Source organism: Sarcophilus harrisii, chromosome 2 (assembly GCF_902635505.1).
Source record: "Sarcophilus harrisii chromosome 2, mSarHar1.11, whole genome shotgun sequence".
In the NCBI taxonomy this organism is placed as follows: domain Eukaryota; kingdom Metazoa; phylum Chordata; class Mammalia; order Dasyuromorphia; family Dasyuridae; genus Sarcophilus; species Sarcophilus harrisii.
In genome coordinates, this window is record NC_045427.1 from 443,915,901 (window position 1) to 443,928,527 (window position 12,627).

Sequence of the window (12,627 nt, forward strand, 5' to 3'; positions counted from 1 at the left end):
TGGGGGAGGGAAAATATCTACACAAAGGTGAAGGAAGTTCTTCCTTCGCATTCTAGTTTAAAAAAGACATAGTTTTGAGATGGCCTAGGTTGCTCTGGATCCACAGCAACTCTTCTGAGATGGAGTAACCCAGGTCCATTGATCCAACCCATCTAGGGAAAAGGTAGGTGACAATATTGAGAAATGTTGGTCTAGTGTAGCTATCTATTGATAGTCTTCAGTCTGACCTGGCAATTTTTCCCAGAGAGAATCTGATCTATTTATGCCCACTGGATGGAGGAGCTCTGAATAGGTGCTTACTTCTTAGTCAGGGCCTTCCTTCACTGATGTTCCATGTTCTAAAATTCTGTGTACTAAAGAAAGCACCTTACTGATCTAGCATTCTTTGTTCAATTTAAAAATTTAAGTGATAGATTATGTTGAAACATCCTCTCTCAATCTGCTTAACAGAGGTGATGTACTAATTTAATTTTATTAGTTCTCTTATAATCAGGTCTTACTATTTTATACAAAAGTAGTCTTGTGGGCAGCTAAATGGCACAGTACTTGGAACGCTGGGTCTGGAATCAGGAAGAGTTGTACAAAAAGAGTTGTACAAACCCAGCCTCAGGCACTGACTAGCTGTGTGACCCTGAGCAAGTTGCTGAATCCTGTTTACCTCAGTTTCCTGATTTGTAAAATGAGCTGAGGGAAATGGCAAACTACTCCATTATCTTTGGCAATGGGATCACAAAGAATCAAACACAACTGAAAAACAACTAAACAACAACAAGGCCTGTCTATAGTGCCTCCTCCTAAAGTAAGATGACTATTCTTCTAAACTGCCCTGCTATTTCCCAGAGATTGTTGTCAGATTTTATCTTTCTATCCACCTAGCACAGAAGCTTTACACAAGGTACACGTTTAAAAACCTTAATAAGGTTTGCCAAATGACGTGTCTGAAACACAAAGCAATTCAGCAAACATGAAAAAAGACCATGTAACAAATAAGACAAATTATTAATTAATGAGAGTGTGAAAAGTGCAGTCTGCAAACATGTAATCACATACAAGATATTCCCAGAGTCCTTAGTGAAGTTTGAAGCCATTAAAGCTTCAATGCTCCCATGGCTATCAAAGCTTAAATTGCACTAAGATTTTGGGGACATTTTGTATTTAAGTAATATATGTGATAAAATGTATCAAATCATAAAGGAAAACCTCTAACAATGTAACAACTGTGATGAACAAAGAGAGACTCCTGTTGCACAGGGGAGAGAGTACTGAGTTGGTAGTAAGAAAATTGTGAGTTCAGTTTCAGCTCTGGCACTAGTTTGCTCTGGAATTTTGGCCAAATTTGTCTCCCCTCCTCACCTCGATTTCCCTCTCAGTTAACTTACAGCCTTCCATTTAAAAAAAAAAGTCAAATTTGTTCATCTGAAAAATAAGATTCTGAGGGAGTTGGGTAGGAAGGGGATATTTTAATTAGGGAAATTTATGATCATGTGAACAGGGTGTTCTTAAAGTCAATGAGAAAAACCAACTAGTTTTATTTCACTCTACATTTTTTTGGCAGTTTGGGAGGTCCTGACCACCTGTCAAAAACTGCCCTAATCCACATCGACCGTGGGGTAGCTCCGGAGATCAGACTCAAGAATGACGTAGGATCAAAGATTAAGGTCACTCAGACATTATCTAGAAGGGGGAGAGAGGCTCGACAGTGGGCGAAAGGAGACCAGATGTTCAGTGACGAGGGAAATCAAGTGAGGCAGAAATCCAGATGTGTAGGCGGAGTCTTCAACCGGAGAATATGGGTCCAGGTGTAGCCTCTCGGCGCGACCACTAGAGTCCATATGTAAGAGGGAAGTTGAGGGGAAGTGAAGGGAAGTCGTGCTCAGTCGGAGCGGTAGAAGTGAAGGGCAGCTGTGGTGAAGTAGCCTTGAGACCACTAAGGAGGGAGTTGTTTTCCCAACCCTTTGCCCGGGCTGGGATCGAGCTTACCTGGAGCATTTGCATCTCTCAGCCATCTGCCGGTCAGTTCCTGGCGGATTCCCCGGTGGACCTTCCCCTTCCCCCATACCCCTACCCTCTTCCGGGAGAGTGCGGCCTTAAAAAGGGGAGACTGAGCCAGGTGGGACCCTCGGGAGTCACTGGGGGATGTGGAGGAGGGGTTGCCTCTATTAGTTGATAGCAACTCTGCGACCCCCATAAAAATACCCCTTATGCTCTGCTGCGGCTGTGTGTGTGCCCCCACGGAATGGAATTGCTTCTGGCTTCCTTCAAGTCTCCGCTACAGTTCCACTGTGGGCCAGAAGCCTTTCTTAATCTATTAGTAACTTCCTTCTAAATCGATCTCCAGTTTATCCCGTGTCTGTCTTGTTTGTACTTGCTTGTTAGCTTGCTGAATTCTGCATTAGACTGTGAGCTCTTAAAGAACAGGTTCTGCTTTTTCCCTGGCAGTGTTTCCCCTACTCAGCGCAATGACTAGAATACTGTGGTAGGGTCTTTATAAATGCTAAATACCTAACCTTTTGACTGAGATCTGTAGTGAAGATCTCACTAGATTAGGAGCCAGGAGAGAATTAGATTCTAGCTAAGGTCCTGGCATTTATTAAGCCTGTGATCTTGGGCAAAATTATTTTCCCTCTTTGGACCTCAGTTTCCTCATCTGTAACATGCTGAGATTGTACCAGCAAATGTTTGTTTTGTTTCCTCTAGTCATGACGAATTCTGAAGTTTATTCCAATCATTTTTATGACTGATTATCTAAAGAATGAATGAAGAAACCTGGCCATGTACTAGCTGAGCTGGATGATCAGACTCCAGTTCCCGATCTTTCCCCACAAAGTTATTTTTCAATACTTCCAGGGAAATTTGGTTCCATTGGTGTGAATCTTCCTATTGGCTAGGCAGATGGGTACCTCTTACCCCATTCCCTCCCTCAACCTTTAATAGATGGTCATGGTGACAGTGTGGCTAAATAAATTCAGCTTGATTTCAGTTCCTTAATACAAGGCTGAGCTTGGAGGACAGTTTATGAAGCCTTTCCTTGAGCTAGCCCACCTAGAGCTCTTCATGCATAGCCTTTGAGATAATATATATAAAGTATTTGCAGATCTTAAAAATGGTCTAGCATTGACTTAACATTTGAGATTTGCAAAGCATTTTACATATGTAATCTCATTTCACAACAACCCTAAGTAAGAGGTTCTCTTATCTCTGAATGAGAAAACAGTGGCCTAGTGAGAGGCTGTTAAAGAGATAGTAAATACTTGAAACAGAATTTGAATTTAGGTCTTCCTGTCTCCAAGTTCAATACTTTACTTACCATACAAACACAAGTACTATGTAAGTGGGGAGAGAGATTATAACTAAGTGAGTAGAGAACTTGAAGACCTCTAAGATAACTTCCAATTGTAACTCTATAATCCTTTGAATTCAGGGGTCCAACACATCTCTCAGTCCCTGGGGGAAGACTATTGTGGAGGCTTTTAAAAAGAAATATAAATAATATGATATATATATATATATATAGAGAGAGAGAGAGAGAGAGAGAGAGAGAGAGAGAGAGAGAGAGATGGGGATTTTGGAGAATTTTATATAGCTTGTTGAAATCATGGGAGTAGATTGAGGATATGGATTCATCAGATCTGGGAATCATTGGGTTAAGGAATACAATTGTATTTCCCTCTGAGACCTATCATTTAATTGGGAATGTTGTCTGCTTTGTTAAAAAAGAAAAGAAAAAGCCAGGATAAATGATCTCTATTCCATGTTTCTTTTGGAAACTAGAAACAAACAAACACATCTTTCTGGAACTATAATGATGTCTTCATTTCTCATTAGTGTGCAAGGCAATAGATGTTGGAGGGCCACCAAAATACCTTGACCATTTCCATTTCTCATAGGAACAGGGAAGAAAATAGCTCTGAGAGAATCCAATTGGTATTCCAAAAGTCCTGGGTTCTTTCAGCATCCAATAGAGATGAAAAACATTCATCAAACCAAATCAAATAAAAACTGTTTACAGGGGTCTGGATGGTGTATCTTTCCCAGAACATAAACAGATTGCCAATTGATCACACTTTTTTTCCCTCTCTTTCCCATTCTTTCTTTCTTTCTTTCTTTCTTTCTCTCTCTTTCTTTGTATCTTCCTTTCTTCCTTCTTTCCTTCTTTTTCCCTTTCTTCCTTCCTTTCTTCTTTTTTCTTTCTCTTTCTTTTTCTTTTGTTCTTTCCTTTTCTTTTTCTCTTTCTTTCTTTCTTTCTTCATTCCTCCCTTTGTGTCTTTCTTTCTTTCTTCCTGTCTTCCACTCTTTCCTTATTCCTTATTTCTGCCTTCCTTTCCATTTTTCCTTTTTTCTTTCTTTCTACATTTCTCACTTTTCCTTTCTTTACCTTTCTCTTTTTACTTCTTTCCTCTTCTTTATTTTTCCTTCCTTCTTTTTCTTTCTTTTCTCTCTTTCTCTTCCTTCCCTCCCTTTCTTCCTCCTGTCCTTTTTTTTCCAGAAACAAACTTGCTAATATTCACTACTGAATGACTTTTAAGATACAACTATAAATAGCCCATTTACAGAATGTCAAGATCACAAAATCATAGAATGTTAGACCTAGAAATGGACATAAGTACATAGAATATTAAAACATTGAATGTTCAAATTAGAAGGAACCTTAGAACACAGAATGTTAGAACACATAATTTAATAGTTGGAAAATCATCTTTTTTCAAATGATCCTCCAGACAACCATAAATGAAAATGATACAAGACTGACCATGGTTCTCTCTCCCCAGAAACTTTAAGTGGCTCTTCTCAAGCCCCCAAGATTTCTTCTAAATGGAATTCAAAATCTTCAGACTGGCTTCTAAATCCTTGAACAATCTGGATCCTCTTGACTATATTTCAGTGAATTTCATTTTACTCCCCAATCAAACATTCTGTATTTTAGCCAACGTAGTCTACTAATTATGTTGAATATTTTTTAAAAGAATAAATTCACAAACTTCAAAATCCCCGATTCTAGCCTAATACTCATGTACTATAAATCAGTCAATTAGTCAACAACAACAAAAGATGAAAATACTATGCTTTGATCCATATTCAGTCTCCATAATTCTCTCTTTACATGTGGATGGCTCTTTCCAAATCTATTGGAATTGCTTTGAATCACTTCATTGTCAAAAAGAGCTAAGTCCATTACAGTTGATCACATAATCTTGTTGCTGTATACAATATTCTCTTGATTCTGCTCACTTCACTCAGCATCAATTCAAGTAAGTCTTTCCAGGCTTTTCTGAAATCAGCCTGCTCGTCATTTCTTATAAAACAATAATATTCCATAACATTCATATACCATAACTTATTCAACCATTCTCCAACTGATGGACAGAGAATGAGGATGATGGACATCCACTCAGTTTCCAATTCCTTACCACTATAAAAAGGGCTGCCACAAACATTTTTGCACATGTGGGTCTTTTCCCCTTTTTTTAACATCTCTTTGGGATACAGACCCAGTAGAGACACTGCTGGTTCAAAGGATATGCAGTTTGATAACTCTTTGGACATAGTTCCAAATTGCTCTTGAGAATGGTTGGATCAGTTCACAACTCCAACAATGTATTAGTGTCCTAGTTTTCTCATATCCCCTTCAACATTTATCATGATCTTTTACTGTCATTTTAGCCAATCTGAGAGGTATGAGGTGGTAAGAGCATTACATTCTAATAAGAATTGAAGTAGATTATTATTCAGTGGCAGGATATAAGGGGTACATAGAAAGTTGCCAAATCAAAATATTCATCCTACCAATATCTAAAATTCTAACCATAGAAATTAATTTTTTTGATTAACTATTCCTTTTTCTCTATGGTCCTGCTTGTTAAAATAAGTTATTTTTGTAAATATAACATAACATGTTATAAATCTGTTTGGACCCTTTTAGGATCCCTAAAAATGTTAGGGTTTGGAAACCAAACTTATATCTTCCTCAATTGCTTTGGTTCTTCAGTCTTTAGATCCTTACATTTTATGCCAATCCAAGGGGGTTGGTCTTTGCAATGTCATATGCTCTCCTATACTGGCAGTCGGTGGTAGAGTGCAAAGAGACCTTTAGTCAAGATTCTTATAATCAGAAGATCTGAATTCAAGTTTTGGTTCTGAATCTTTTTTACTAGGGGATTCTGTGCAAATAACTTCAGCTCCTAATCTGTAGAATGGGAATAATGATAGCTGCCTATGTTACACACTTCATAGGATTATTATGAGGGGAAGACCTTTGCAAATGTTAATACTCTATAGACATGTGAATCACATGTCTATAGAAGGACATCCTAAGAGTTTCACTGTCTCTGCTGAATCAAACTTAGGTTCTGGCGATCAGTTTTTATTCTATAAACCATGCCTCCTTTGAATGGTTTGATGCTCTCTGTTTTACCCCCCTCTATTTTATGGACCCCCCAAATTATGTTGAGAAATTCAACATGAGTTTTTGGTACTTTCCAAAATTAAACTGTTTCCTCTGGTAAATTTCCTCCCACTCTCCCCCTCCTCATAAACTTAGTAAACCAAAAACAGGATGTGGTTTATAAAGAGATTAAGTTGCCATTGTGGCTATGGTGAGCTGCCTGATAATCAAGTGTTTCTTCTATGTAAGGTGAGGCATTTATTTAGGATGATTGAAAAGGGGCTCATCTCATGGTCTACATTCTGTGAGAAACCTTTGTATGTAGTGGGGGGGGACTAGATTTGAGATCCTTCTCAGAGTTGAAATGGCCCTCAGAAATCAGATAATCATAGATTTAGAGCTGGAAGACATCATAGAAGTAATTGAGTCCAATCTACTCATTTTACAAGTAGAAAAACTGAGGCTAAGAATTCGTGACTTACAAAAAGTCATACTATTAATAAACAGAAGAATGGGGATTTGGATCCATGGTATTTGATTCTAAATCCAAGGCCCTTTCCATTATTACATTCTGCTCTCTCATCAATCTATCCTCATATTCATTGCAGGCATTGCCTTTGTAGCACCCCTGACAATCAAGTGGCTACCTGGATACTCCCAGAAGTTATTACCTTACATAGTAAGTTGTTTCATTGTTGGATAATTTGGAAATGTCCAGTTTGTCTCCAAACACATCTTTTTTGGGGGGAAGGAGGTTACACCTTTGCTACTGTCATTTTCCATACCTAGAATCCCTTCTCTCACCTCTAGTTCTTGAACTTTAACCTATCCTTCAAGGCTCATTATCTCCCTTAAGAAAGCTTTTTTGAGCTTTATTCATCACTCCTTCCCTCCAGTTCACTCAGAACTTCTTTCTCTTTCTTCTGAATATTTGTAGTCTTTAGTTTGTATCTTTTCTATGCACACATTACAGCCTACTTTCTGTTGAAGTTATTTGCATCTACGCCTTATCCTTGTTACTAGGAGATCTGGAAGCATGTTGTAATCATCTCAGGATTCCGAATTTGTATAGAACAGGCTAGGCACTGAATACATTTTTGTTGAATGAATCTGCCAGGAGCATGAATATTGGGAGGGCTGACATGGCCCTCTCAAAATCTTGCTCTGGACTTAGGCTGTAGGGTTAGGGTTAGGGTTAGGGTTAGAGAAGGCTTTCTTTTGGACTCTACTCTTTTGGGCTTTGGGGCAATCATAAAAATAGAAAAGAAATAAGCACATAGATCCATAGTGTCCTAGAATGTTACAGATAGAAAGGCACTCTGTTTGCCCTTGAAGATCTATTTTAATATTTACATATTAGCATATAATGAAATTAGCAAGAAATGACGAATAATGAAGATCTATTTTAATATTTACATATTAGCATATAATGAAATATAATGAAATTACACACAATAGGCACTTAATAAATACTTTCTGATTAATTAAAAATCACTATGGAAAAAAAAAAGAAAAAAAACCCACTGTGATGAATCTAGGAAAATCAGATGGAAGACTCATATTTAGAGTCCCCAAATAACTGCTTGATTAATTCAGCAGTATCTACAGTACTTTAAGGTTGCCAAAGCACTTTTCTTTAAGAAAGCCAAGTGAAGTAGGTAGTGCAAATATTTATTGTTGTGCCTATTTCATAGAAGAAGAAATTGAGTTTAAGTGACTTGCCTGTGGTTACATAGCAATGTTAGAGAATGGGATTTGAACTCAGCTTTCTCCCATTGCATGTTTTTCCCTGCACTATCATAATAACTCTTGAGAGCCTACTGCATTTCCTGGAAAGACTTATGGATGTGATCATCTCTTCTCCATTTTGGTTGACTAGATGATCCTGGCTCAGAAATCATTCTTGATTCAAATGCATTCCTTTCTACTTGGGGTGTTATGGAATTTTATACAGTGAATGTTCCATCTAAAAAATAAAAGCATGTCATAAGGTCACGACATAGCTCCATGGACAGCTGCCTACAGAAATAGAATCATCCTTCAAAGTCAAAAATACATTCTGGTTTCATCAGTGACTGATTTGCTTTGATTTTTATAAAGTATAGCCTCATGTACAAACTTCCAGTAGCAGTCCTGAAATTTTCTATGGGAGATAGAAAGGAAAGGGGCTGGAGTGAAGCATAGGGACACTGGTGTTATCCCCTGGTCTAGGAATGGTCTAGGAAATCCATCAATATATCAATAAACATTTATTAAGTGCCTACTATGTGCCAGGCACTGTGTTTAGAATGGACTGTTTTTTCCTCTGCTGGTTGAGAATGAATAAATCCATTGATGGGAATCAGAAACACACATCTTCAAATATGGTCACAAAAGTACATGTATCTGTTTCACAAAAAAAAAGAAAAAGATCCTCCACATATGCATTTGTAAATACATACATATAAAAGCACATTTTAATACACATTTAGAGAGAGATTGCCCTTCACCCTTCTAAGTAACAAGGCCTGTGCTAGGAGTAGTGGTGGGAGTTCTCCCTCCCTTTAAGCAAACATAAGCAGCATCTCAAGGCCATTTGCATGAACCCATCCACCTTCCCACAGAAAGAAGTAAAGACAATAAGAGTGCCTTTCTGAACCCTCAAAAACTTGGTAGGAAGGGCCATTATGAACAGGAAACACATTCTGGCAAGCAGCAGAAGGAAGCATTAAATAATTATGGACTCCCCAAAGTGGAGAACAAAGATGTGTTTGAGTGAACCAAGAAAGAGGTTTTCCTACATTGACTCAAAAAGACCCGTTTGCAGGAAGTGAGGCTGTGGGAGCCATGTGTAAAACAGGTCATGGTCTAAAAAGGGAGGAGGCACTTGAGATGCAAAGAGATGTCACCCTGTTAACTTCGGCTAAAGAGACCAAAGACATATGGAGCAGCCAAGCAGAGAGAGAGTCACCACCGGGGACCAGATGTGTTTCTGCGGCCACCGTTCTGGTGGCTGGGCCCAGATGGAGGAGAGCCATTTGTTAAAGGAGCGCAGAACACCACAATGCTCCTAAATCCCGCCTTCCCTTCTGGGGCCACCGAGGTAGGGCTGCAGGTCACCAGAGGAGAAACGGGACCATGCTCCGTGGCGAGGGGATGTTCTTTACATTTTCTGTCGGCTCAGAGAGGAGCCCTTTGTACACACGCTGTTGTGTGAACACAGCTGTAAGCCCTGGTTGCTTGCATTGTGACCACGGGGGAAAGGTCAACTTCTCTGGTACCCGTGACCCACTTGGGTCAGTGAGTCAGACAATGAGCGATCTTCCAAGTGCCCACGGGCTCTTCGTGTCAGGAGGGGCTCTGATCCACAGTCCCAGAGGCCGTGCGATGAGCGTAACATGCATGTGCGAGTCCCGTGTGCTTACATCCCCACATGCACAGTTAGTGTGGATGCTTGGAGCAGAGTTGAAAGGGCATCAGGTATTAATTCAAATACTTTTTCTCACACAAATATGCATAATTATTTCCATATCCCTGAATGCTCAGACATATAATATAAATGCATATCTATTTATACATATTGCTGATATGCATGTGCATGATCTGTTCTGCCCTGAGCCCCGACACACGCACGTGCACACGCGCACACACGTACGAGGCACCCGGGCGGTTCCTAAGCATCCATACCCAGAATGCACAGCACGCACGAGCATCCCCCCCACACGTGTGCACACAGAGGCGCTCACATAGCACAGAAGTCCGTGCACGCACGCACGCACAGACTTAAGCACACATAAGTACAGACTCAGAGCCTACGGTGCAGCAAAAACTGGGCTCGGACTCCAGGCAGTTTCCCCCGGAGTATTTGCCAGCACTTTAGCTGATGGTTTCCTGGAAATTACTGGGCAGCTGCCGGGTCCTATTCTATCAGCTTCAGGAAGGCAACTCAGCACTTTTGCTTTTCAAAGTCTGGGACTCATAAAAGCAGCAGTTTAGTCTCATATTTTCCACTCTAACGGTGTCTGACTCCCCCTCCCCGCCCCCCAAACTCCTGGAAGGGCTCTCCCGGAGCGCCCTCTGCCGGGGCCTCACGCTCTGACCGAGGAGGCGAGAGGAAGAAGGGGCCCCTGGAGAGACACCTCGGAAAGTGAAAGCTAGGGCTCAGAAGTGGAAGGGACCTTGCAGAAGGTCTAGTCCAACTTCTATTTGCAAGGGAGGAAACAGGCTCGTGGATGGGAAGGGCAGTCTGGAGCTCCCACAGGCGCGTCGCAGGCAGCCCGAACCAGCCCTCAGGCTTCCCGGTTCCCAGTGTGCTGTTTTATACCGTGCCCTGCATCGACTGTCCTGTTGCAAATGAGGGGGATGCCTTATTAGGACCTCCTTCTGGTGAACCTTTGTGAAATTAATAATGCATTTCCCATACTAACAGTATGGAAATAATCCCAGTTTATATTATTAGAGTCGATTATCTATCTATCTATCTGTCTGTCTATCTGTTTGCCTATTGGGATTCCCTTAAGTGGGTCTCATCTGTTTATGTGTGTGCCCTTCACATTCAAAGAACTCTTTACATTTTACAAGCTACTTTCATTTTTGTTCCCATCATTGGAGCTTTGTGACAACCTTGAGTAGGAAACAGGACAATCATTATCACCTCTGATTTATCAATGAGGAATCCCAGACCCAAAGGAGGAATGTGATTTGCCCACAAAAGAACTTAATGAAATAGACAGAACTTGAGCCCAGTTTTCTCAACTGGACAGTGCAATCTTTACTCTACCCCATATTTTATTATCATTTTATGTGTGTATTAAAAGTACTGGAAATGCTTAATCTGGAGAAGAGAAGATTTGGGGAGGGTGGGCTGAGAACAAGAGCTGTCTTCAAGTACTTAAAGAGTGTGTTCTGGGAAAAAGGGATAGACTTATTTTGCTTGGCTCCAGAGGGTGAAACAAGGAGCCAAGAAGGGGACTTGCAAGGAGGTAGATTTGCTGGAGGACTGGACTTCTTTAGGAGGTATTGAGTTCCCTATCATTGGCAGTCTAGAGGTAGAGACTCAAATACCATTCATTGGCCAGGGCTACTGTAGAAGGAGTTCCTGATCAGGCATGGGTTGGACTCCTTAATTGCTGAAGTCACTTTCAAATATGATATTTTGCGATTCTATACTGACTAAAAGTTCTATGCACAGGTAAAATAGAGTCATTTACCAACCTGCTACACTTGCTGTTTTGGACATCAACATTCAAAAAAAGATTTTATCCTTTTTCATAAGGTTTATACATTTAAGGGACTTCAGAGGCCATCTAACCCAACCCCTTCATTATATGAATGAGGAAACTGAGGTCCAGAGTGATCTAGTAACTTGGTTTTGGTCATACAGTGATCATCCTGGAGCCAATATTTGAACCCAAGACCTCAGACTCCAAGTTCAATGCAAAATACTGCTTTCCTTTTCCAAGTCTGCATTTTAAAATCATCTCTAGGAAGCTATAAAGGAAATTGATCAGCTCATTTGTTGAGTCCTTGCCCAGAAGCATTATGTGCAGAAATACCTAGGTCTGCCATGGTCACTTTTAATCCAGCTGATCTAACTCTGACTGTTTTACACTCTCTTTTACATGTTATCTTCTGCCATTAAAATGCCTTAAAATATAGTCTCTCTCTCTGTGCTTGTATTTGCATTCTAAGCACAGTACCTGGCACTGGGTAAGCACTTAATTTTTTCATTTACACTTTAATTTTATCTTGGCCCCAGGAGGACCTGCAATCATCCAGGATAAGGCTGGATGGGGGATAACTACCATGAACCAATCAAGACACACAGGATTGAGACATGGTACCTAAAGTTGGCAGATCTGTGTCCAGATTCTCATTCACCGGTGTGACCTCATCTTCACTTCTCTGGCTCCCTATTTCCTTATGTTCCTTATAGGCTCTATGGGGTGTTCAGCACTTCTGATATGAGGGCTTGCTGAGCCTTTTTCATGGTTGCTTATCTATCTCTGGAGTCCACTTGCTACCCAACTTTCATCTGTGATTCCAAGAAGCTGTAGCATAAGAGCAGATACATCCCAGTAAAACCTTCTTGTCAGACAGACTAAACCAGGTTGAGGGTTACAGACAGGCTTCAAACGCACTGATGAGTTAGGAGCACATGAAGACTTCCCTCAGCTGAATGGGCAGATGGAACAATTTGTCCCAGAGAACAGCCATGAAGGCAGCTGAAGCAGGCGCTGGGGAGTGCTTAGAGATTGGCCAGACAA

At 40.5% G+C, this 12,627-nt stretch overlaps 1 long non-coding RNA gene across 1 annotated transcript in view; it reads left to right on the forward strand.

The window, feature by feature from the left end:
• Positions 1-7,821, forward strand: part of LOC116421734 — a 51,662-nt gene extending 43,841 nt beyond the window's left edge. The window contains exon 4 of the long non-coding RNA XR_004232235.1: positions 6,991-7,821. This is a non-coding gene — a long non-coding RNA (uncharacterized LOC116421734). The remainder of the gene's footprint in view (positions 1-6,990) is intronic.
• Positions 7,822-12,627: the final 4,806 nt, after the last annotated feature.